The sequence below is a fragment of the Crocuta crocuta genome, unplaced genomic scaffold (assembly GCF_008692635.1).
Source record: "Crocuta crocuta isolate KB4526 unplaced genomic scaffold, BGI_CrCroc_1.0 scaffold376, whole genome shotgun sequence".
Lineage (NCBI taxonomy): Eukaryota > Metazoa > Chordata > Mammalia > Carnivora > Hyaenidae > Crocuta > Crocuta crocuta.
The window spans coordinates 4,919,295-4,945,952 of NW_027527388.1; positions in this window are offsets into that span (position 1 = coordinate 4,919,295).

The following is a 26,658-nucleotide window of genomic DNA, read 5'->3' on the forward strand; positions in this document are numbered from 1 at the left end:
AGAGAACCAGCAGGGGAGGGGCACAGAAAGAAAGAAAGAGAGAGTGAGAGAGAATCTCAAGCAGGCTCTGCTGACAGCACAGAACTTGACATGGGGCTTGATCCCATGAACTATGAGATCATGACCTGAACCTAAATCAAGAGGCAGATGTCCAACCAACTGAGCTACCCAGGAGCCCCTCTATGATACATTTCTTGTTCCCATATTAGTCATCACGTCTCTTCTTGAGTGACTGATTTCTGAATGATTATCTTCTTCAAGGACATTGCTCTTACAATTGTCTCCTCTCTCATCTGCATCATAAATTATCTCCTCTTGAGTAGATCATTCCCATCAGGCTAACAAGTATGGTTTCCTTCCACTTAAACAGTAAAAAAAAGTACTCTGAATTCTACATCCCTTTTCAGCCACCACCATATTTATTTGCTTCCAGTTATAGCAAAGCTTTTTAAGATTTACCTCTCATCAATGTGTCCAACTCCTATCCTTTGCTTTCTCTTCAGAAATTGATTTCAATCAGGTTTCTCCCCAGTACTTTCTACTGAAATTGATTTCTCAAGTTACCCAGTGGCTCTCCCAATGCTAATTTCTTTTTTTTAATGTTTATGTATTGAGAGAGAGAGAGAGAGACAGAGACAGAGACAGAGACAGAGACAGAGAATGAGCAGGGGAGGGGCAGAGGGAGAGGGATACACAGAATCTGAAGCAGGCTTCAGGCTCCGAGCTCGTAGCATAGAGCCCGATGTGGGGCTCAAACACATGAACTGTGAGACCATGACCTGAGCCCAAGTTAGACACTAACTGACTGAGCCCCACCCCCAGGCACCCCTCCCAATGCTAATTTCAACAGGCAGTTCTAATTGCTCATGTTACTTCACCTGTCAATTGATCATTTATTCCTTCTTGCAACCGTTTCTTCACTTGCCCAAGACTTCTGTCTGTCTCTGTCTCTATCTCTGTCTTTCTCTTTCTGTAAAACAGATTGTTTCTTCTCAATCTTTGTTTCTGTTTATACCTTATCTTTCTAAAGTATTGGTGGAACATCCCAGGGGTCAGTTATTGAACTTTTTTCTTCCCTTTTTCCTCTCACCTCTCACCTCTTAGGTAAGTACGTTTATTCCCATGGCCTTATTTAACTTCTGGTGTGCTGATGATGCCAAAATTTAAAGCTCTACCCCAGGCCTCAATCCTGGTCTCCAGAATCCTATCTCATTTGGATGTCTACCAAGAACTTAATATGTCCAAAACCAAATTCCTAATCTTCCTAACCATCACAGTTCTGTTCCTTCCATAGCTTTCCCTCTTCAATAAATGACCACTTGAGACTTTTAGATGCTTAGACAAAAATCCTGGAGTTGTCTGGACTTCTCTGTTTCACAGCCCATCTCAAAGGCATCAGCAAATCCTGCTAGCTCTCCCTTCAAAATACATGTAGAATCCAATCTCTTCTCCCACTGCTGCCACGTGGTCTAAAGTGCCATCATATCTTGCCTGAATAATTGCCATCAACTCATAACTATGATTATTCTTTCTGGGTCTGCCTTTTCTGTCCTCCTCATCTATTATCAAGGGAGCAGCTAGAAAGAGTCTGTTAATGTGAAAGAATCATCACACCTTTCTTCTGCTGCTGAGTTTTCAGTGGCTTCTCATCTCATTTAGAGTAAGATCTCAAATCCTTACAAAATCCTTTAATTACTGGAACAATCTACTTTTATCTACTTCTCTGTCCTAAAATCTCTGGCTCATTCCATTCTAGTAACACTGGACTTTGTGTCATTTTTGAACATGTTAACATACTTTTGCCTCAGATATTTCATACTTAGGTGTGAGTGCTTCTTAGAATGCTATTTCCCAGGTGTCAACAGTGCTTAGGTTTCTGTCCAAATGTCCCTGAATCAGTGAGGCCTTCCATAATCACTTTATTTAAAGACACATTATTTATTTCTGTTTATTTTTGAAAGAGAGAGAGTGAGAGAGACTATGTGCTTGCACACACAAGCAGGGGAGGGGCAGAGAGAGAGGGGAAGAGAGGATCTGAAGTGGGCTCTGTGCTGAGAGCAGAGAGCCCGAAGTGGGGCTCAAAGTCATGAACCGTGAGATCATGACCTATGTTGAAGTTTGACACTTAACAGGTGCCCTCAATGACCACCTTATTTAAAGAGCAACCTCACACTCTGTATTTCTTTCTTCTTTTTCTTTTTTTAATGTTTTATTTATTTCTGAGAGAGAGAGAGAGAGAGAGAGAGGCAGCATGAGCAGGGAGGGTCAGAGAGAGAGGGAGACACAGAATCCGAAGCAGGCTCCAGGCTCTGAGCTAGCTGTCAGCACAGAGCCTGATGCGAGGCTCGAACCCATGAACCGTGAGATCATGACCCAAGCCGAAGTCGGACGCTTAACCGACTGAGCCACCCAGGCGCCCCTCTGCATTTCCCAACCCCTTGTCTGACTGTATTTTTCCTTCACAGTGTGTGTGTGTGTGCGTGCGTGTGTGTGTGTAAAATATCCAATATATACATAGGAAATAATATATCCAATATTATCCAATATCAATAATGTATCCAGTATTGTATCCATTATTTTTTTTATCAAAGAACATGAGAGTAGTAAAAGGTGCATGCTGAAAATCTCCTGCTTTCCACACATACCCTTCTCTGACCCAATTGTGTAATAGTTATTCTCTTTGTAGTCCAGTCCAGTATAGAACAACTTCCTCTCCTCTCCTCCTTCTTTTTATTTTTTGCCTTTAAGTTCATTGGCTGTCAGATTATTTGTCTTTGTTTATAATTTATTTTTTCTTTTAGAATGTAAGCTCCCCCTTCTAGAATGTGTGCCACTCTCCTTTTNCCCCTTGTCTGACTGTATTTTTCCTTCACAGTGTGTGTGTGTGTGTGCGTGCGTGTGTGTGTGTAAAATATCCAATATATACATAGGAAATAATATATCCAATATTATCCAATATCAGTAATGTATCCAGTATTGTATCCATTATTTTTTTTTTATCAAAGAACATGAGAGTAGTAAAAGGTGCATGCTGAAAATCTCCTGCTTTCCACACATACCCTTCTCTGACCCAATTGTGTAATAGTTATTCTCTTGGTAGTCCAGTCCAGTATAGAACAACTTCCTCTCCTCTCCTCCTTCTTTTTATTTTTTGCCTTTAAGTTCATTGGCTGTCAGATTATTTGTCTTTGTTTATAATTTATTTTTTCTTTTAGAATGTAAGCTCCCCCTTCTAGAATGTGTGCCACTCTCCTTTTCTCCCAAAGGACATAGTTTTTACAAAACAGACCTTATTTTGTAGATTAGTTTTAGGTTCGCAGCAACGTTGAGAGGGAGATCCAAAGATTTTCCATATACTCTCTGCCCTCACACATGCAGAGCCCTTCTCCATTATCAACATCCCCTGCCAGAGTGGGACATTTGTTAAAACTGATGCACCTACATTGACACATCATTATCATCCAAAGTCCATAGTTCACATTCGGCTTCACTCTTGGTATTGTATGGTCTACAGGTTTTCATAAATGCATGGTGACATGTATCCACCACTGTAGTATCATAGACAGTAGTGTCACTGCCCTTAAAAATCCTGTGTATTTCATGTATTTGTCCCTCTGTCCCTCCAAATTCTTGGCAACCACTGGTATTTTTACTGTCTCTATATTTTGCCTTTTTTAGAATGTCATGTAATTGGAATTATTCAGTATGTAGCCATTTCAATTTGGCTTTTTTCACTTATTAACATACATTTAAGGTTCTTCCATGTCTTTTCATGGCTTGATAGCTCATTTATATTTTTACTTACTGTTTTAATATTTATTTTTGAGAGAGAGAGAGAGAGAGCAAGTGGGGGAGGGGAAGAGAGAGAGACACACACACAGACTCTGAAGCAGGCTCCAGGCTCTGAGCTGTCAGCAGAGTCCAACACGAGGCTCAAACTCACAAACCATGAGATCATGACCTGAGCTTAAATCAGACGCTTAACTGACTGAGCCACCCAGGTGCCCCAGTAGCTCATTTCTTTTTAGTGCTGAATAATATTCCATTGTCTGGCTATACCAATTTTTCCATTTGCCTACTGAAGGAGTAGTGGTGTTCAACATTGTGATGCTAGCTCCTAAAACACCACCTGACGGACGGTAGGCGTTCAGCCCATGTTCCTTATCCTCATCATGCTATTATTCTTTCCATGAATGGCATCACCCTCCGGTAGCTTGTCCAATCTCAGAAGACAAATGCATTCTGAATTTCTAGGGATGTGAGATTCTCCCATCTGTTCTTTTACCTCCACCTTTCCAATCTACCTCTGGACTATCTCTTGAATTCATCCTTTCCTCTTCATCTCCAATGTCAATGATAGAACTCATTCTTCATCAAGTTCTCCCAAAATAGCACATTAGCCTCCTAACTTTTCTTTCTGAAGTTTATGCGTAATCTATGCTCCTAAAACGCATACCTTATTATGTTGATCTCTTGCTCAAAATATGCAGCAGATAGAAGTTTAAACTCATTTATTTGCATATGTTCCCAGTTTCTCAAGATCTGATCCTTACCATGGGCCTCCTGTTTGGCTTCTCTTTTCCTAAACTTCCACCAGCTACTCTGTGTTCTGCATTATTTGGAGAACTCAAAGCAACATATGGCTGTTCAAGCACATTCGAATCCTAAACAGTTCCCTGCTTTCTTGGAAGGTTCCCCCTGCCTTACTCTGCCTATTTTTGAAATAATCAGTTTAATTTCATTATCAATTCCATATTTAGGAAATGAATTTCACTTGAATCACATGAATTTCAAAACCCCTGCTTTTGAAACCAGGGGTTGAAGGTCTTGACTTTTGTACTTCTGTAGATAGCAGCTGAGTGGTTATTTCATTAGGTCACATGCTAGAGCATAAAATCTCTATAAACTCAGGGAAGCTTTGTGGTTGTACAAAACTGTACAAGGAAGGACTATAGATTGTGCAGCGGAATAGCAGCAAACACGTAGAAACTGGGCTGTTTAAATGGATCTCCGCTTTAAAGTGCATGTACTGTTCACCTTCCATTTTTACAATACCCATTATCCTGATGTCAGATTTTTATTTTTGTTTGAGTGAAGCTGAAAAAAAAACTTTTTGAAAAAAAATATTTTAAATGGTGGGAGGGGAATTGCTACTGTGAAAAGAAGAAAGAGTGGGCTTTTCAGATTGTGTGAGCACCTACTTTGCTTTGAACAATGTGCATGTTCTCTCTCTCCTTCCCTTTCTCTCTCTCTTTCTCTCTCTCTCTCTCTCACACACACACACACACACATGTACACACACACACACCTGTCATTAAATCTAAGCCTTAGGGGGACAATGTTACGAACCAAATGTATGAGGGAATGCACAGTGAAGGGAAGAATGTTCAGCCTATCCTCTGAACAGACAGGGTACTTTTTTTTTTTTATAATAGTTGCAAAGACTAGTAGAGGATCTGATGTAATGAGATACATATGAGCTTTGGAAAATTTCATCAACCATTAGATTTCAAGTGATTTCATTCTGTCCTTAACTCGCAGCATTGGGCTTTGATATTGAAATAGGAATAGGACATTGAATCAGATATTTTCCCTTCTAGTACTTGCCATTTCAAAGAACTTTACATTATTATTGCATCCCCAAGAAGCAGGTAGGATTAATATCCTCATAAAGTGCTTTGGTTTTCTATTGTTAGAATATGAGGAATCCTAAAGTGATAAATGACTTGGATGTTAGCATAGAGCAAATCAGGGCCCGAATGGTGTTTAACATTCAGATTTATTAGTTTTCAGGATAAAAGTCAGTCAAATGATCTATTTTCCTCTTCAGTTTCCTGGGGTATTACACTTTGGGTTCTGTATAGTTGAAGTTAAAGTCTGCTGAGGCTATTTTACCCAGAGTGAGAAATTTCAAGTTCTAATCCCCATTGTAACTCTTTACAATAACACTAACATTTCTAAAATTTACTTCATAATCTGTAAAATGAAATACTTAAAATTAATTTGATTAAAGTTAGGGGCTGTTTCAGATGACTTCTTAACCTTAGGTTTTTTAAAATATATTTTTTTAATGTTTATTTTTGAGAGAGAGACAGAGGGAGAGAGACAGACTGTGGGGGGGGGGCGGGGTGGACAGAGAGAGAGAGGGAGACACAGAATCCGAAGTAGGCTCCAGGCTCTGAGAAGTCAGGACAGAGCCTGGTGTGGGGCTTGAACTCACAGTGAGATCATGGCCCAAACCGAAATCTCATGATTTTCTGACTGAGCCACCCAGCGGCCCCTAAACTTAGGGTATTTATTTATTATTTATTTATTTATTTATTTATTTATTTATTTANCAATGTTGCATATTCACATGGAAAAGAACGTGCTTCAGATTTGGCACCTCCCAGAGACAAGAAATTGACCAAGTGTTGATGTCCATATTCTTCTCAATAGTACCTTTTTATTTAAATAGGCAAGGCAATTAGTCCCTTTTACAAAGAAGGCACAAAGCCACTGAATGGATCCCCTATTCCTATATTCCTACTCCTCTATTTGGTACCTTTGCTCCTGAACTCCATTCTTAATTCCCTTGTTCATGAAAATGCTGGGGGATTATTAATTTTTTAGTTTATTAATGGTATTCAATAACTGCTTTCTTTAGAGTCCTAAAATTTCTCAAGCATTTAACTTTGTTATTTTTACCGCCTTACATACAAGACTATGTACCTAATTTTAGGATGGAACTATAAATTCCAAATGAAAACACCTTTATACAGTTAACAACAACAGAACAACCATACTCACAATATTAAGTAATTCATCAAACCCTTAGTGCTATAGGTGGACCTTTTATCAACTCATTTAATCCTCCTGACAGCTTTATTAAGCAGAATCTACTGTAATCTCTTCTCCTTGGGCAAGGCAAGAAAAGCATGCTGATTTTAGTAACTTGCCTATAGTTATGGTCGGAACTAGATATGGAAAACTGGTTTAAAATTTTTTAAAAAATTATTTATTTATTTATTTGAGAGAAAGAGAGAGACAGAGAGACAGAGAGAGAGAGTGAGCAGAGGAGGGGGGAGGAGAGAGAGAGAGAGAGAGAGAGAGAGAGAGAGAGAGACTCCATGCTCAGTACGGGGCCCGACACGGGGCTCCATCCTATGAGCCTGGGATCATGACATGAGCTGAAATCAAGAGTTGAATGCTCAACCAACTGAGCTATCCAGGCGCCCCTGGAAAACTGGTTTTAAAACCCAAGTTCTTGGTTCCTATACTAAACTGTCAAGCTATACAACCTAAATACCACAGACATTCTAAGCCAGGTTTATATGGACATATAATTTACACAAAGGAATAGAAATACAGGATATAGGCATATGCTTTAGAAGCATATTATATAAAGGTGCAGAAGAAAACTGTATTTATGGCAAATGCATATCAAAAGTGGGATTTCCAAAGGTTTGGGCTTCACAGTGAGAGTTGATAAGAGTTTTATGTTCATTTATGATTGCTTAACGAAAATTGAAATTCTAAGAACTATAGTCAGAATTTTGCCCCATTTTCTTCAAGAGCCAACTACTTTACATACATCAAACTCCAACTGAATAGAAAAGCAACATCTAGTTTTGATAGGTGTCCTCTGTGAAAAGCAAAGAACTAGAATCAATCCAACTATTGCTCTTTTTTATTTTTTTTTTGGAGGAGGGAGGGGCAGAGGAAGAGAGAGACTCTTCAGCAGGCTCCACACCCAGCACGGAGCCCAGTGTGAGGGTAGATCTCATGCCTGAGATTATGGTCTGAGCTGAAATCGAGAGTTGGACACTACCTGACTGAGCCACCCAGGTACTCCAGCGATTGTTCTTTAGGAATCATTTCCTTGGGGAAGCCTTCCAGGATTCTTCTAGTCTGAGGTAGACGTCCTTCCCTTGGCCTCCTATGCTGACTTCTGCTGGGCTCAGCACACTGCTCAGTAATTGTGAGCTTGTCTGTTTCCATCACTGGTCTGACAGACCTCTGAGAGCACGAGTGTGTCTTCGTCTTTGCAGCCATCTGCCTCACAGATGCTTTGTCCACAACAGGCATTTAATATTTATTGAAATAAAATAAAAGTGTGTTGAAACTCGTTTGGAAACTCCTGGAGTTCCAATAACTCCTATTATTTCCTTATTCTAGCCATGTCTCGTTTTCAGTGTTTCTATGGAGTATCTACTGTACGCAGGCACAGTATCTGTTATCTATCTACCTCGTGTATTTGTATATAGTAGCTATTTAACACGTGTTGTCAATTGAATTATATTGGAACAGGTTCTTCAAATGTATTGAAGAATTGGAAATAGTTTAGTTATTTTAGGCTAGGCTATGTCTGTAGTAACAAACATACCTTTAGCACATGAAGATGTATTTCTCAGTCATGCAAAATGCACCACAGATCTGGTAATTCTACAGAGCAGCTCCTCTTCAACTGGTGAGTCCCAGGTCCAGGCCTGTAACGTCCCATAGCTCTGCCGTCTAAAACAGGAGGGTTCCAGGTCCCCATAGCAGGAAAAGACAGCCCTGCACTGGTTCCCAAATACTTTGGTTTAGATCTGACACCCCTTAGTTTTCACACCCCTTTGGCCAGATCTAGTGACTTGCAAGAAGACAGGGAAATGTGGAAGACAACGCAGGAGAAGGAGAGAGAGCAAAGCAGGAGCCCATGATTAATATTTACATTTAGTTTTCAATCTGATATGTTCATTAAAAAAATGGGATTCATGATCTAAAGATCAGGGAATACCTGCCCCTTCCCTCCTCCCCCCCTTTTTTTCAGGAAGGCACACAGGACGCAGCTGGGTCCCACGGTGTGGGCTGTGGAGTAAGTGCAGGTCGGTGTACCGAGGCAGGCATCAGGGGCGGTTCAGGCATAGGCAGAATTAGGCTGGAGGCGAAGTGGCCTGGCCGCCAGTACCCCTCCCAGAGGAAGCCTCATCTCGCGGAACCTCAGGAGTTTCCACTGAGAACTGGCAGGAGAGCGCAGGGATGAGAAAAACCTGGGTTCCCGGGAGCCTGGAGGGCTCTCTTCTCAGCCTCAATCCGAAGGAATCTGGCGCATTCCACCTCCCACACAAAGCCCAGTCCTCGTGGCCGCCTCGCTCCCTCACTCAGAGTCACGGTGCAGCGGTGCCTCGCCCCAGAGCCCCGGAAAGGTGTGTGGGAACGGGGTGCGGCCCAAACGCCAGGGGGAGGGTTGGCTCAGGCGGGAACCGGGGAGGGAACTGCGCATGCCCAGGCTGGAAAGCGCGCGCCTTGCGAATCCCAGGAGGCCGGGTGCGGGTCTTGTACTGCAGGAGCCCGGAAGTGCCGCTCCGTTGCGTATCCCCGGTGCCAGTTCCTCCAGGCAGCCGCGGGGGTTCCTCTGAAAGTCATCTCAGGAAACCACTGCTGCCGGTTTCTTGAACTTTCCCCCTGAACAGCATGCCTCGGAGCATTCCTCTCGCTTTCTGACCCCGCTCATCTATCCGCACGATGGCTTTTTCACCCAACCTCCCCTCGAGGGGATTGTACACTGAAGTTGTCAGTGAGAGGTGGCCCTCTGCAGTATAAGAACGGGTATGACTCACTCATTTTATAACTGGAAATTTGGAAGGTCATGGGTATGTAATGTACAACACGGGGACTGTGGTTAATAATACTGTGTTGCGTATTTGAAAGTACCTAGGGGAGTGGGTCTTGAGTTTTCATCACAAGGAAAAAAAAATGTAAGTATGCACGGTGATGGATGTTAAATGGATGTGCTGTGATCATTTAGCAATATATACAAATATGGGGTCATTACATTGTATACCTGACACTAATATAATGTTATGTCAATGACACCTCATTAAAGAGTATCACTATGTATTATAATTGACAGAATCTAATTAATTGTCCTTTAATTGTCAGTTAATTATTCTTTACTTAATACTCCTTTAATCGATAGTATCCAAAATAATACTTTTTTGAGTGAGTTAGCAAATGGAAGAGACAAATACCACTTAGAAAGATTTTTAGCTCAAAAGCTGTTCTTTAATTATAATATCAGGAAATCAGTAGCTGTTACTCTTATTAGTTCTGAGCCCCTGATGAGGTCTCAGTCCAAGCAGAGATGTGTGACCTCTCTTCTGTTTTCAAAATCAGGGAGATTTGGGCAAAAAATGGCTTGTGATGGACAAGTGCGGTCAGGATAGCTTGGTCACTGCTTCTCACCTCAAGAAAGGTGTCCTGCCTTCCTTTTTTTGTACTCGAGAATATTGCTAGTGAAAACATCTGATCACAGATTTAACTTTCTCATTTGGAGTGCTGAGAGGTCAGTAGTTCTTGAGTAGAGATATTAAAATAGAAAGCACACAAAAAGCGCTTATGATAGAGTGTAAGATACAAAGGCTAAAGAATACCTAAGCTCCAGTTATTTTTATTTGTTGTATCTTGTATCAGTTATCTGACAGACCTGGAATAGCCTAGGCCTTCATATATCATGTTTTTGTAGACAGGTTCCTAAATCTGTATGTTCACAGCTAAAGGAAACATTGTAGTATAGAAAATGGCCAAGAAAGTAACCTTATCCTGTTTCTTTGTTAGTGTCAGTTTCCCAAGATCTCATGGGGAAGCACCCGTATTCATCAAGACATTTAATTACCAAGCACACAGGGCTGAACTACATTTCTCAGGTTCTCAGTGGGGTCATGCCACTGAAATGGGAGCAGTGATGGCAGTTAGGAAAGGGTGTGCCTCTTTCTGCCTTCGGTGCTGCAGTAAAGGAAGGGGTTGGCAGATGAGACAGTCTGGATTCTTGAGTTCCCTTGTGGGGGAGGTGCAGGCAGTGGAGTCTCCAGGTCTCTGTCAGACGCTGGTGTTAATGAGAAATAAACTTCCAATGTGTTAAGGCTCTGAGATTTCAGGGCTAATTGACCACAGCATAGCACAGGCTAGCCTGCTAATTTAGACATGATCTATGCATATCCGACATGCAGGTGCACAAAATTCAAGATATTCCAAAGGCCTGACAATCTCCTTTGCCAGACGCAAACACTGGTTTCTTACCTACCTTTCAGAGATAAGTTATGTACTAATAACGAAAACAGTAATAATTGTGATAATGACAGCAAACATTTAGTAAGAACTTGCTCTAATAATTGACCCTAAAAGTTATTCTTCAGCCCCACTGGGAAGTGATCAAAGTCAGCAGGACGTGTGTGTGGCGAAAGGAGACTTCGTTCTAGTCAGTCATTAAAGGACCCCAACTAAAAAGAGGCCTTGCAGTCTTTAATATGTGTCACTGAGACTGACCTGGCCATTAATATCTGCCTGGCAAAAGGGCAAAGAGCGTAAAGGATAGCATGTGAGAGGCTTTTATAGACCAAGTCTGCCAGTCATGGACTAGAATTCAGTCATGTCTCCATATCTTCGTGCAAAAGAGGCTGACAGTTGTGGATATCATGCACACAGATGAAGAGGAACTGTGTTTGGTGAACAGCGAGAAGTCTTTGCCTTTTACTAATGTGTTAATTCATCCCACGGTTCTGTGACTCAGGGGCTACTATTATGCGCACTTTACAGACTGAGGATCTGAAAAATTAATTCATTTGCTGAAGATGGGCTAGTAAGTGGCAGAGCCTAGAAATGTCTGGCACTACAGCTGGGCTTAACCTCTGTACTTAATCCTTTCTTTATACAAAATAGTTGATTATACACACTGTTTTCTATTTGTAACTGTTTTTTCCCCTTAAGGATTATTTAGTTGAGATTATTTAATGCTAGTACATATAAGGCTGTTTATTTTTTTGATAGCTGTATACTCTTTTCTTTGATAGCTGTATACTGTATACATAAATGAGTCATTTAAGTATAGTTATGATGATGATTGTTTCCGTATTTCCCCGTTTCAAGCAGTGTTGCAGTGAATGTCCTCAAAAGTTTGTGTTTGCACACATGTGCATGTATATGGAGAAGAATACTTTCTAGAAGTATTGCTTATCCAGAATGGTATATGTGTATTTACTTTTACAGATGTTTTCAAATTTCCCTATAGTTGGAATATCTTTTATACAAAAAATACAGTTGACATTTCCATCAACAAAGTATGAAAATATATATTTCTCCACAGGTATACTGCACATAATTTTCTGCTTTTTGCTATTTGCTAAATTATGAGTAAAAATTGTATTTGATACTAGTTTTTCTTTTATGTCATTATTTTTATTCTTTGTAGTATTTGTTAAGAGGACAGTAGAAGAAAATTAACAGTTTCTTTAGATTGAGGATCAACAGAATCCTCTTCTAGGAAAATAACCAGATAGATATTAACTGTTATCATTTAGCCAACTCTCAGTTATTTTGCCACAATTGTAATAACATCTCATTTTTGAAGAAAAGAATTTTAAGAGAAATGCCAGTAACTTTTCTATGAAAGTGATAAACCAAACCATACTTTAAAACGGTCTGTCACTTTGGGGATGGCAGCATCCTTTAGTGCCTTAAGAACTTTTCAGAGGGCACCTGGGTGGCTTAGTCGGTAAAGTGTCCGACTTCAGCTCGGGTTATGATCTAACAGTCCGTGAGTTTGAGCACCGTGTCAGGCTCTGTGTTGACAGCTCAGACCCTGGAGCCTGCTTCGATTTCTGTGTCACCCTCTCTCTCTGCCCCTCCTCTGCTCACACTCTATTCTCTCTCAAAAATAAATAAACATTACAAAAGGAAGGGAGGGAGGGAGGGGGGGAGACAGAGAGAGAGAGAGAGAGAGAAAGAGAAAGAAAGAAAGAAAGAAAGAAGAGAAAGAAAAGCCCTCTAAGGAAAGGGGAAAGAAAGGCAAAGTGAGACGCATAGCAAGAAATGCTGACACAAGAATGAAATGAATTTGTGAATGTTGGCAAGTTAAAAAAAAAAAAGGAACAAAGAGAAAGAGAAGAAATTACATCTCTACCCTGGATTACCCATAAGTATTACTTTGGGTGGCTCAGAACATCTCCAAGATGATTGCCACGTCACAGAACTGCACCTGTCTCCCTGCTGACAGCCTTGTCCTGAACCTATGGGACGGATGTTTTACCCAGGGCAGTGACAGCCTCGTCAAGGGTAAGAAATGAGCCCGGTGACCAGGAACTCCACGGCCAGAGAAGTGGATGTGTTTCTCGCCTGGTTGTTGAGGAGCCGGCTTGGGGTCCAGCACAGCCCCCACCCCGTCCCCCAGTATCATGTGATGGTCCCTTCTGCATCTGGCCTCTCAGCCCTTCTTGGATGAACAAGGCCTGACCGGCTTCGGGGGGGGAATGATTTTGCTCCTTCCTGTGATGGCCAGAGGTGTAGGCACAGTGTGATTTCTGAGTGATTTCCTACAGTGTTGATTCCTCCCTCCAGGTTGGGAGGCTGTAACCACCATCCTAGGAATTCTCAATAAATTTTTATTTCTTAAAAAAAAAAAAGAACTTTTCAGAAGGCAAATTGCTCTAAACACATTTCCATTATGCACAAAATGCATTTCCTCTCTGTTGTGTTGCCTGGGTTGAACACAGGAAGAGTTCTGTTTACATATGCAGTGAGGTTAACTGAAGCCCCCCAATATTCCCTGCTATACGGGTCCTGGGATGAGTGCCTCTTCCTGTGCCAGTACTTTTTTTTTTTTTTTAATGAACAACATATTGAACTTTACCATGTGAAAGAAGCTTGCGCTTGGTTTTTAGCCACACAACACAGTGTGATAAATACCTCAAAAATGCATAGATGTATAAACAGCATCTAAATTAGTAGCACTTCTTTGTTATGAATGTATTTTTCTGATTATTTGTCATTTTTATACTTTTGAAGGAATCCCAACATTAAAAAGCCTTTTGGTGGGGCGCCTGGGTGGCTTAGTCGGTTGAGCGTCCGACTTTCGCTCAGGTCATGATCTGGCGGTTCGTGGGTTCCAGCCCCGCGTCGGGCTCTGTGCTGACTGCCAGCTCGGAGCCTGGAGCCTGTTTCAGTCTGTGACTCCCTCTCTTTCTGACCCTCCCCTGCTCACGCTGTCTCTCTCCCTCTCTCTCCTAGAAATAAATAAAAACATTTAAAAAAATAAAAAAAAAAGCCTTTTGGTAACAGTACAAAAAAAATTCAGCATTAATTTTTGGCAATGAGATTCTTGGAATTTCACTTTAGAATGGAAATAATAACATCTGAACACCTTAAGTTTTTATTGATGTTTTTATTTTTTAATCAGATATCAAGAAAAAAAACCCAGGACCACTTAATTAGATCATCTTTAGATTTTTTTATATATGCATATATTGTTTTTTATTGAAGTACCATTGACATGCAATATCCTATTAGTTTCAGTGTACATCATGGCAGTTTGATATTTTTATACATAATGAGATGATCCTCACAATAAGTGTATTTACTGTCATGGTACAGGGTTATTACATTACATTATTATGGACTATATTCCCTATGTTGTACATTATATCCCCATGACTTATTTATATTTTGTAACTGAAAAGTTTGTACCTCTTAATCCTGTTCTATTTTCCCCATCCCCATAAGTGCTCCTACCTCTGGTAACCAGCAGTTTGTTTCCTGTATCTATGAGCCTCTTTCTGTTTGTTTGTTCATGTGTTTTTTAGAGTCCATATATGAGTGAAATCATGATATTTGTCTTTCTTTGTCTTACTTATTTCACCTAGCATAATACCCTCTAGGCCCATCCATGTTGCAAAATCGCAAGATTTCTTTGTTTTTTTACAGCTGAGTAATACTCTATCATATGTGTGTATGTGTGTGTGTGTTTATAAATATATGTATATATATAGTTTATCCATTTATGCATGGATGGACACATGGACACTTAGGTTGCTTCCATATCTTGACTGTGTATATAATGCTGTGATGAACATAAGGGTGTATATATCTCTTTGTTTTTTGTTTCATAAATGTTTGTTGAGAGAGAGAATATGTACATGAGCAGGGCAGGAGCAGAGCAAGACGGAAAGAGAGAATCTCAAGCAGGGTCTGCACAGTCAGCAGAGAACCTGATGCAAGGCTCAACTTCAGGTGAGATCATGACCTGAGTGGAAACCAAGAGTGAAATGCTTAACTAAGTGAGCCTCTAGGTCCTCCAAGAGTAGTTCTTAATAAAGAAGCCTATTGTTATTGTTCTAGAGATCGTGTATTAATACAGAATTAATATCTGTCCACCCAAGAATAGGTTATATCTTTTAATTTATTAAGTGTTTCTAGTTTCTTCAGTTGCATTTTATTATTTTATTTTATTTTATTTTATTTATTTTAATGTTTATTTTTGAGAGAGAGAGGGACAGAGTGTGAACAGGAGAGATGCAGAGAGAGGGGAAGACACAGAATCTGAAGCAGGCTTCAGGCTCTGAGCTGTCAGCCCAAAGCCCAACGCGGGGCTCAAATTTAGAAGCTGTGAAATCATGACTTGAGCTGAAGTGGATGCTCAACCAACTGAGCCACCCAGACAGCCCTCTTCAGTTGCATTTTAATGTTTTCTTCTTCTAAATTTTTAAAGCATGTTAGGTATCTTATCTTTTCTTTGTTTTACTTATTATTTTTCCATCTTATTTTTGATTGGTTGTTATTTTTACACAGAAAGTCTACTTACTTTTGTATATAAGTTTTGTCGCAGTCATGTAACAATGATTATTATTTTTTAAATATTTTATTTATTTTTGAGAGAGAGAGATAGAGACAGCATGAGCAGGGGAGGATCAGAGAGAGAGGGAGGCACAGAATCTGAAACAGGCTTCAGGCTCTGAGCTGTCAGCACAGAGCCCAATGCGGGGCTCGAACCCACGAACCATGAGACCATGAACTGAGCTAAAGTCGGACGCTCAACCAACTGAGCCACTCAGGCGCCCCAACAATGATTATTATTAAGAGGCTGTGAGTGTAATGGCAAGATTACATGTGTCAGTGCCAGATCACCTGCGTCTGAATCCCAGCTCTACCGCATACTGGCTCTTACTGTGATGATTACAGATAATCCACAAAAAATGCTTAGAATAGTGCTTAATCAGTTTAACCATTTTTCTTAATCAGATATTGGTATGGAAGTTAGTTTGCTTCTGGCTTGCTTTTGATGCTTTCTTGTTTTTATACTTGGGAAAAGTTTTAAGATGAATAGGACTCATTTTCTTCCATGGTGGGGAACTCTACTTTTATTTGTCAATTTATTTGGTTCTCCAAATCTCCTTTGATAGGATAATAATTATACTAATTTCATAGATATGATATTCTACTCTGAGTGGTTACAAAAGTATCCGAGCCAAATTTAAATCCAGATTTCCCTACTCTAAAGGTTTAAACATACCAATATAGTAAAAGATTTGTTTGAAAATATCTGCCTTTTTAACCACAAAATTTATTCTTATGCTTCCACATTCATTCACTCACGGAATGTTTTTCTGGAACACGCATTAATATAAAGTGTGCTTTAATTACACAAGTTCAGTTTGTGAGAAGGTCTTAACTGTGGCTTCAAAGAAGGAAAAAAAAGTGAACAATAGGACTACTGATTTTGACACTTTTTGAAAAGTCTTTTCCTCTTTTGTATCTTTCCCATCCTCTATCCCTATTACTATTCATCGCAGCTCATATACTACCTGACCTGGGTTACTACAACAGCCTATAAAATGGTCTCTTCATCTCTAATCTTATCTTCCCTGAAGCATTCTCTGCACTGTCGCTGCGGTGATATATTGCCAGTATTAACGACATTTCCCCCTTTATCCAAGTTAGAGCTCATTAGGGCAGCTTCAAGGCTCTCCCCACTTAGTCTCTTACCTCTCCAGCCTGGAATCTCACTAGAATGCTCAAGCAATGCCAAATGCTCAAAGTTCTCTCAAGCACGCAATAGTGGTTTTTCATCTTTGTGAATGTGACCCCTCATTGCCCTCCTCCCTTCTTCTTCCCCAGTAATGAGCGCTGTGCCTCCTATACCCCGGTTCTCAATAGATGTGTTTCCTGAAAGAATAAACAAATGTTTCTGCTCTTCTTTTTTTCACAGGTATTTCAGGAAAGCAGTTTTGATTTTGGCAAATCTTGAGAAGTTTAGTTAAACACCAGGAGTCCTGGCTTTTAGTTCTGATTCTGTCTTTGACTCACTGTTGGACCCTGGCCATGTGTCTGTAGGTTTGGGCATATAAGTGTCGAAGCAGGGGCGCCTCGGTGGCTTAGTCTGTTAAGCGTCCGACTTTCGCTTAGGTCATGATCTCGCGGTTCGTGGGTTCGAGCCCCGCGTCGGGCTCTGTGCTGACTGCCAGCTCAGAGCCTGGAGTCTGTTTCAGTCTGTGACTCCCTCTCTCTCTGACCCTACCCTGCTCACGCTGTCTGTCTCTCTCTAGAAAAAGAAAAAAAGAAAAAAAGAAGTGTCGGAGCAGATTTTGGGACTGAGGCGGCTCACTATTGGGGTAAAATTAGGAGAGCACTGAATAGGCAGGAGAATTGCAGAATAGTTTATTCAGGTCTTACAACCTCCGACAGAGTGGGAATTAATATGTATAATACCAATGGAGAACAGTGACGCAAATAAATTAAATGATGTCCAAAGGGAAGAAGAAAAATGATTCTGATGCAGGGCCCTGAGGAAGAGGAGAAAAGCCAAAAGTCAGAGTGTCTTCATTCCTGAATCTATCACCCCGGGCCCCCCCTCCCCTCCCCACCCCAGACCCTCCACAATCAAACCTTTGGGAAGGAGGCAAAGGGTAGGCAAATCTCCAGAGAGATTTGGAGAGTCTGGAACAAGGGGCCTTCCTTGTTTGTCAGGGCATAGCCTGGGGAAACTGCAACTCTCTCCATGAAGTCAAACATGCAGCATATTCAGCAGGCATAGCTGCCCGCGGGGGTTGCTCGGAAATGTCTGAACAAGAGGTCTAGGCAAATCAGCCTGTGCTGCCTCTTCTGGTTCCCGTGGCATGCGTGTGTCATCTGGGGAGCGGACCTCTCTCACAGTGCTTGTGGGGGCTGCATAAAGGCTAAGAAGACTGCAAGAGCCATAGAGTCAGGACAAGGAGGCTGCAGAACGTGGGGACCGTGTGGCTGGAGTCGGGAGGAGAGCCTGCCCCTTTCACCACTGGGTACCAGGTGGAAACTGGCGGGACCAATCTCACACGGGCAGGATGATGAGCAAGTTCGGACAAGCTAGACCAGAGCGTATGATTGCCAAAACCTCTCTCCCTGGCGAGGAGGTCATCAGAAGGAAGGAGGAAAAAAGATGTTTTTTACTGAGATTAAATCCTGAAGCAACTGAAGTAATAGCTGAAAAGTATCAGCTAAAACTGAGAGAGACTGAGTTCTGATCATTGATGAGTCAAAGATGGTTGTTACTGTTCAGTGGGCTCAAAAGCAAGATGTGATTTCTTGTTGAAAGTAGTTCCTTTTTTTTTCCTGCACATTTGAATGGTGGCATGTGGCATTAACCACGCTATATTTTTAATAATTCGTTCAGTCACTCAACAACTATTTATTGGTCATCTACTACATACAATAATGCTTTCTTAAAAATTTTTTTGTTTATTTTTCAGAGAGAGAGTGCAAGTGGGGGAGAGGCAGAAAGAGGGGGCCGGAGGGCTGGAGGCGGGCTCTGTGCTGACAGCAGTGAGCCACATGTGAGGCCTGCACTCACAAACGGCGAGACTGTGACCTGAGCCACCCAGGTGCCCCAACTACATTCTGTAGTTCTGCTCATAACTCTTGCTGATGTTTCAAAGCCCCGTTTGAAACAGCTCTTTCTGTGACTGTATGCTCTCTTAGGGACTCATGTAGGCCTCCTAAACGCCAGCCTCTGAAACCCAACCCTGCTTTTCCTTACATCACAGGTTCCTTGCTCTTCATGGTTTTCCCTTTAGTGTTGTTTTCCTGGGGATTTTCATTACCAAGTAATGGTCTTACACATACCACAGAAGGTGTGGTATGCCTGTGCATGTGAATATCTGTGATATAAATTTGAAATTTTTATTAAGTCATAAACACTGATTCTCCTTGCATTAGCTCTGTGGCAACCCCACCTTTTCCCCTGGATGTTAAGGTTCATTCAGTGGATGGAGGTTTTTTATAGTGTAATTCAAAGCTGGTAAAGGAAAAGCCTCTGCTTGAGCAGAGTAAGGTTGAAGAGGTATGCCAGCAGTAGGTCATTTCTCCTGACAAAGGATGGCTTGGTTGTTTTTTGGGTATCCTACTTGAAGGTCATACCACCATGGGAAATTCAAAGTGTCCCTTATGCCTAAGCAGTGAGAGAACCAGAGAGAGAAGGGATTGATTGAAATCCCTCTCTGGAAGACAAAGGGGTAGGGTTGAGGAGTGAATGGCTGTGAGGGGCAGGAGGGGGTTTCTGGAGGGATCTGTCAGAGAGTCTCTTCTGGTCAGAGAGGGCTGGCATGCTGTCCTCCAAGAAACCAGGAGTGTGGCCCAATGCCATTAGTTGGACTATGACTCCTTTGCAGGAAACCTCCTAGATCTCTGCCCCCACTGTGGACTTTGAGTTGTTTAAACCCACAGTAAATACCTAACTGGACATTTGTTATGATTCTGCATATGGGCGCCTGGGTCGCTCCATCAGTTAAGTATCTGACTTTGGGTCAGGTCATGATCTCATGGCTTGTGAGTTTGAGCCTTGTGTTGGGCCCTGGGCTGACAGCTCAGAGCCTGGAGCTTACTTGGGATTCTGTGTCTCCCTCTCTCTAACCCTCCCCTGCTCTCTCTCTCTCTCACAAAAAAAAATATAAACATTTAGAAAATTAAAAAAAATAAAAAGATTCTGCATATGTGCTTCATGGCCTAAATAGGTGATAAGATGGTCTTCCCTTCCCTCACCCCAGCTGATGCCCAGACTCCCTCAGAGTGGAAGGCAGCATGGTGAAAAGTCCTCTGTGGGACCCTGTGCGATAGTAGTAGATGTGGCATTTTGTTTGCTGACTGTGCTACTGTTCCCTTCCACAGTAAGGGGGTTTGTACCCAGGTAACAGCGGGGAGCAGTGGAAGAGGAACAACCACAGCATGGTTTTAAATTCAGTTCAAGAAATTGGCTTCCTCCTTGCCCATCTTCCACTGTCTTACGTTAAGCGTTGGTAGTTGCTTCAGGCTTCAGAATTGTCATTTCATCAAATTAGACTTTCATATATTGTTATAGAATACATAACAATATATTGCCATGTCAAAGCTATTTTATTGTTATAGAAGTTATGGATATAGAAAAAAACCAATAGAACAAAATAAAATCATCTGAAACATTTCAATTCCAGCTTCTTGTTTTTTACATGAGATGATGGAACATTGAGGCAAATTCTTTTCTTCATGTCAGTATAAAGTATAAGTTTTCTAGGGCAGTTTTTCTATTCCTTGATTGTGGGATTTTTGGAAGTGTTGTAACTTAGTCCTGCAAAAATACTGTGACCAAAAAAAAAATCTAAACACTCAGATATTTGGGGGAAACAGGGTACTTTCTACGAAAGGCCTGCTATTGGCCTCTGCTTTAATATTCTTTAAGGTTTCATTGGAGGTAGAAGGTGGGTGTTTGAGAGTCTTAATTCAGTCTTTTTCTGATTGCATAGACAGAAACTTATGTACAGCCCCTCCTATTTTCCAATGGCCACAGGTCTCCTTTTGCTTTTCTTTCTTTCTTTCTTTCTTTCTTTCTTTCTTTCTTTCTTTCTTTCTTTCTTTCTTTCTTTCTTTTCTTTCTTCCTTTCTTTCTTCCTTTCTTCCTTCCTTCCTTCCTTCCTTCCTTCCTTCCTTCCTTCCTTCCTTCCCTCCTTCCTTCCTTTCCCTTTCATTTCCCCTTTTATTAGTATCGTCTTTTGATCATGAATTATTTTATTTTGTTTTATTTTTTAATGTTTATTTGTTTTTGAGAGAGAAAGAGTGAGCATGAGTGGGGGAGGGGTGGACAGCGAGGGAGACACAGAATCCAAATCTGTCAGCACAGAGCCTGATGTGGGGCTCAAACTCAGGAACCACAAGATTATGACCCAAGCAGAAGTGGACTCTTAACCTACTGAGCCACCCAAACACCCCAAAAGTGAATTATTTGAAAACAGTCACCATAGTAACTGTCATCCAAACCAAGAGATAGAACCATACCTGCCACCCCAGAAACCCTTTGGTGAGGACTTTCCCAGTTACCAACCCTCCTTTCTGTCATATTTAACTAATATCTTGACTTTTACAGTATGTCCTTGCATTTTTTTTACTATGTACCACCCAATAGTGAATCTTTATACACTGTATCTCAGTCTTTTCCATTAAAAAATGATCTTTAGATTCTCATTTAATCTACAGTTTTTCTCTCCATCCCTATCTTATCCCTTTCTTTTCCTTAAAATTTTCTTGTTGAAGGACCTAGATAATCTGTACAGTCAGGTTTCCTATTGTCTAGATTTTGTTAATTTTATACTCTTGGCTACGTTAACATGTTCTATTCTCTTCTCTATTTCCTGAAAATGTGCTGCAGGATTCAGAGGGTTGGTCATACTTGTGTTTAACATTTTAGCAAGTTAGTGGCATGCACATATGTCTGATGTCACATTGAGTGGGGGATGATTTCAAATGGTGATAGTCTATTGTTTAAAAAATTATAATCTGAGGGTTGCCTGGGTGGCTCAGTTGGTTAAGCGTCCAACTTCAGCTCAGGTCATTATCTTGTGGTTTGTGGGTTCAAGCCATGCATCAGGCTCTGTGCTGACAGCTCAGAGCCTGGAGCTTGCTTCAGATTCTGTGTCTCTTTCTCTCTCTCTGTTCCTCCCCCACTCATGCTCTGCCTCTCTCTCTCAAAAATAAATAATTAAACATTAAAAAATTATAATCTGAAATATTTTTATATTAAAAAATTTTAAACATGTTTTTATTTTTGATAGTGGGGAGAGAGACAGACAGACAGACACAGAGTCTAAAGCAGATTTCAGGCTCTGAGCTGTCAGCACAGAGCCCAACGCGGAGCTTGAACTCACAAACTGAGATCATGACCTGAGCTGAAGTCAGATGCACAGCAGACTGAGCCACTCAGTGGCCCCTGAAGTATTTTTATAAATAGACACTTGCTCTAATCTATTATTTGATTATCCAATGCTCTAGTCATATAGGAAAGACAGAATAAATACTTCTTTCTCTTTACCATCCTTGGAAGAGGATCATTTAATTTTTAGTAATTTAAATATTAATGAATGGGTTTATACATATTTGTTGATTTCAATCCATAGAATTATTTTCCTTTTTGAAGCCAAATTGTCCCATCTTTGACTAGTGTAAACCTCATAAAGTTGTCTACTGAGTCCTTTTCACAGGTGTGGTAGTCTTTGCTTCTTTTTGACAAGGTATTTCAGGATGGTTTTGTACATAGCCTGGCCTAGACATGGAATCAACCATTTGTCCAAGAGGAAAAGACAGCTCAAAACCATAGTCTTATTGCTGATAATGCTTTCTAACTTCATATTTCTTCTTCCTGAGAACACTACTGTCAAGTAGTGTTCAAAAGCTGGTGGCTTGCTTTCTGAGATTTCCTGCATCTGTTTCCTTTCTCACTTCCTCTGGACATTCACTTTCCTTCATCTCTGTCTTCCTTGTTCTGTGAAATTTTGATTCACTTCCCACCCGTTTCTTTTCAGCATGCAGGTCTATTTGAGAAGAAAAGCCTGTCTGGTCAGTTTTATAGGGTTTAGACTGCTCTGTTTTCTTCAGTCCTTGATGCCATTTCCTTGTACTCTCCCGCTGTTAGATTGGACAGAATCCCTCCAGTTTTAGGCGCTGTTTTAAAATTCACTTGTGATTTCCAGTGAGCATATGTTTGCTATTATTGGCATTTCTTGTCCTCAGGATCATCAGACATCATATTGTTTCTCTTTTTTTCTGCACAAACACTGATACCTTGCAGATCTTATGGTGGTTGGTGATTTGTTCTCACTGTCTTAAAATTTAGGGTTTGTGGGGGAAGTCTTGTCACTTAGCTAGTTAGAAATGCTGTCCCTGAATTGTTTTTCTGCTCTCTATTTATGTGAAGATTTAAGAAGGTTTAAAAACTATGTGGCCACCATCTTCCTGGAATATTTCTTTCATTTTCTTTTCCTTCTTTTCTTTTTTTTTTAATTTAAATTTTAGTTAACATACAGTGCAATATTGGTTTCAGGAGTAGAATTCAGTGATTTGTTTTTACATACAGCACCCAATGCTCATCACAAATGCCCTTCTTCGTACCCATCACCTATCTAGCCCATCTCCCTCAACCTCCCTCCCTCAACCCGCAGTTTGTTCTCTATCATTATGAGATTTTTGTGTTTTTTCCCTCTTTCCTCTTCCCCCCTCCTTCCCATATGTTCATCTGTTTTGTTTCTTAAATTCCACATGAGTGAAATTATATGGTATTTGCCTTTCTCTGATTAACTTATTTTGCTTAGTATAATACATTCTAGCTTCATCCATGTCATCACAAATGGCATGATTCCATTCTTTGTGATGGCCAAGTAACCGGAATATTCCTTTTCTGATGGAGTGAGTATAGTATGAGAAATGGTGCCATTAATTTTGTTTCTTTACATCTAGGTATTTAGATCTTTTACTTGAGTTCAGTAGTTTTATGACTAGTATAACTAGTGTTCAGTTGGTGTATAATCATAGAATGGATGATAAGATGATTACTGGAAAATAAGGGTTTTTAGAATCACAGGATCATTATAAGCCATATTATTGTTATATGTCCTCCTTTTCTTTCATTTATTTTTCTACATTCTTTCTCTGTAGATAATTCCCAACTGCTTTAAGGATGGTATATACATTTTTCAATGCTTTATAGATTTTTTGGAGTAGCTTGTAAATAACCAGTGATATTCTTCTTGTGCTTCGTCTTAATTCAACCCAAGCCTGTCTTCAGATAGATAGGTCAGGTGCCTCATAGAATCAAATAATGACTTTATTTGATTAGTCTCATCAAAGATAATTATGCAAAATTAGTTTGGCCTATAAATATAAATAGCAGTTTGTTTTGCTTTCTCCCCCAGCTTAACTTTTAAGTTTCGCTATTAAATACTTGGGGCCAGGTTGGAGAATTATGGCCAGAGGAAATATCTGAGAAGGCTGTTTCTCTTGGCCCCTGTAAATAACCTGACAAAGAGACTTGTTGCTTAACCAATGCCTATTGTGTTCATTTGGAATGCTCTGAGGCTCTGTTTTATTAGACATTTACAAAACAAAGGCTGTTTTTCCCCCTGCATTGTAATTAGCGTAATTAGAGTTTATGTGTGAAGTATCATATATCTACTGTGGAGGCATTTCAGGGTAACAAGAATACTGAATTATCTAAGATTGTCAGTTTTAAGTAATTTATGTAGTACATTTAATAATACTTCACATTATAAAATTAAAGTTCCTCCAATCAGAATAGCATTGAGCTGTGGAATGAGTAAGTCATGGGAATAGAAGGCACAGCATAAGGAGTATAGTCAATGATATTGTAATAGTGAGGTAGTGGGGACAGCGGGTAGCCACACTTGTGGTGAGCACAGCATCATGTATGAACTTGTCGAATCACTGTGTTGTACATCTGAAACTCCATCCCTACAAGCCCCCCAAACCCCAAGATAGCATTGAGTGATTTGGAACAAAAATCTTGCTTATGCTTTTCCTGCTATTCAGGGCTAACCGAGTCTACTATCTATATATGAAATGAGAAACAGCCTCTACCAAGATTATAGAATGGTTTTTTTTTTTCCCTGAGAGGATAAAAAGAATAAGCAAAGTGTCATGCTATGCTAACGTAGAGAACAAATTGTAAATATAGAGAGAAGAAACAGGTTTCCAATTTATATTGCTGCTATCTTTTGGGGATCAGCTTCCATTATTACCATAATGACTTATGTTGAAAAGGGCAGATAAGGTTGCTGAGTGGCTGGTTGGAGAGCCCCCAGGAGAATACCCAGAAAACTGAGTTGCAGCACATGTTGGAGCAGCCTCACAAGTGAAAATAAATCCACAGCGTGTGGTTTTCTGCCCGAGAGTACTTGTTATTCACTGCATAGTTCATCTGGAAGGGGTACACGTGTATTTCTCTTTCAAATCACAAAATGCAAAATGTGAAATGTTATACATTGTATAGACCGGCACTGGGTCTGCGATTTTCCAGATCTCATGTAAAAGTGGAATCGAGACAGCAGCCAGGTGTTGTACTGGCCTTTTAAAAAGTCATATTTTTCAAATGTAGTTGAAGCTCATCTGAAGTGGCTCCTGTTATTTCAGACCAATTTTTAATTGATATGCACAATCTATTTTCTCTTTACTCCCAAACACCATTATTGATCGAAAGTTAGATTGGACCAACTTGCTATGCATGACGTATTGTCAGCTCTAACTCACTACCCCCCTGCCCCCATCTTGGTGCCCTTAATTATACTTAACCAAATCAGTGTTCATTTAAATTCACATCAGAGTTAGAGTTCATATGTAGATTTGTTGCTGTTGTGAATTTCAGAGAGAGAGAAATACTTTGCAAGGACACACATACAATTCAGGGGACTAGATGGAGAATATTGCAGAGGCAGTTGGTGATGTGTGTTGTATGGAGAAGTGGGAGGTTTCCTGTATGCTTTCATTCTGTCTCAAATGGATGAGGTATTGTTCAACATGTAAGGAAGGCTACGTGATTATAACTTTTCACCCGTTTTTAGAAATTTTAAATCTCAGTTATCTGTATCAGTTACCATGGCAAATATCTTACCCTCAATTGCCACTCTTGCAAATTACTTTGTTCTCCAATTTTGTTCAATGGCAGAAACAGCTGCATAGTATTCATTTTTTTCCAGATGATTTTCATGAGATGTAGACTGAATTATTTATAACTACTTCTTGGAAGATTATGACCTAGTGCTCTACTCAATTTTTTTTGAAATAGCTTAGGCAATAATGATTTCTAACTAGTGCATTTTCTATGGATTACTGCCCACTTGAAAGAGTTCAATGTTTCATTAGATTTATTCAATCCTGTTAGAATTGCCAGTAAAAAGACGAGGGCCAGAGGCAGAGGTTGATGTCATTAAAAAGTTTCAAAAATACCTTTGTGAAACTCTTCATATCTGACTGCTAGAATTACAAGTTTCTGCTGAAATTATGGTCAGATCCTTTGGCAGAAAATGAATAGGTTATGTTTGCAGCATACCACTCTTTTAAGTAACAGATCTATGACTGTATTAAAGACCATTACAGACTATAATAAAGGCCCTCTTCACTGATTTAAACTGGAAGTGCCATGGATATCACAAATTCCACTAGTGGAGATAAATTTGACTTCTACTGCCCTTTCCTAGTTTCCTCTGCATCAAAACTAGCAGTCACATGGAACAGGAAAACTGTGTGTTGTCAACGGAATTGTAACACTTGATAGCTTGTGGATGTCACAAATAACATTGCTTTTCAAAATTACTTAACACATGAAAAAATTCAGTAGTCGTCTTGAGTCTCTCCATGGTTTCTTTCCCCTCCAACGTGTGTCTCAAAGGTAACTTACAGGTGAACTAAGGTTGACAGTATCAGGCAGCAGCCAGCCAGGCCTGGTCCCAAGCTGCCTTAGAGCTCATTTCTCTGATAAGAACACATGTGTGACAGAAATACAGGACATGGAACTTGCAAGCAAAATATTTGTGCTGTCCCTCAGCCCTTCAGCTTACATGTTATAGAGCTGTTGATGAGAAG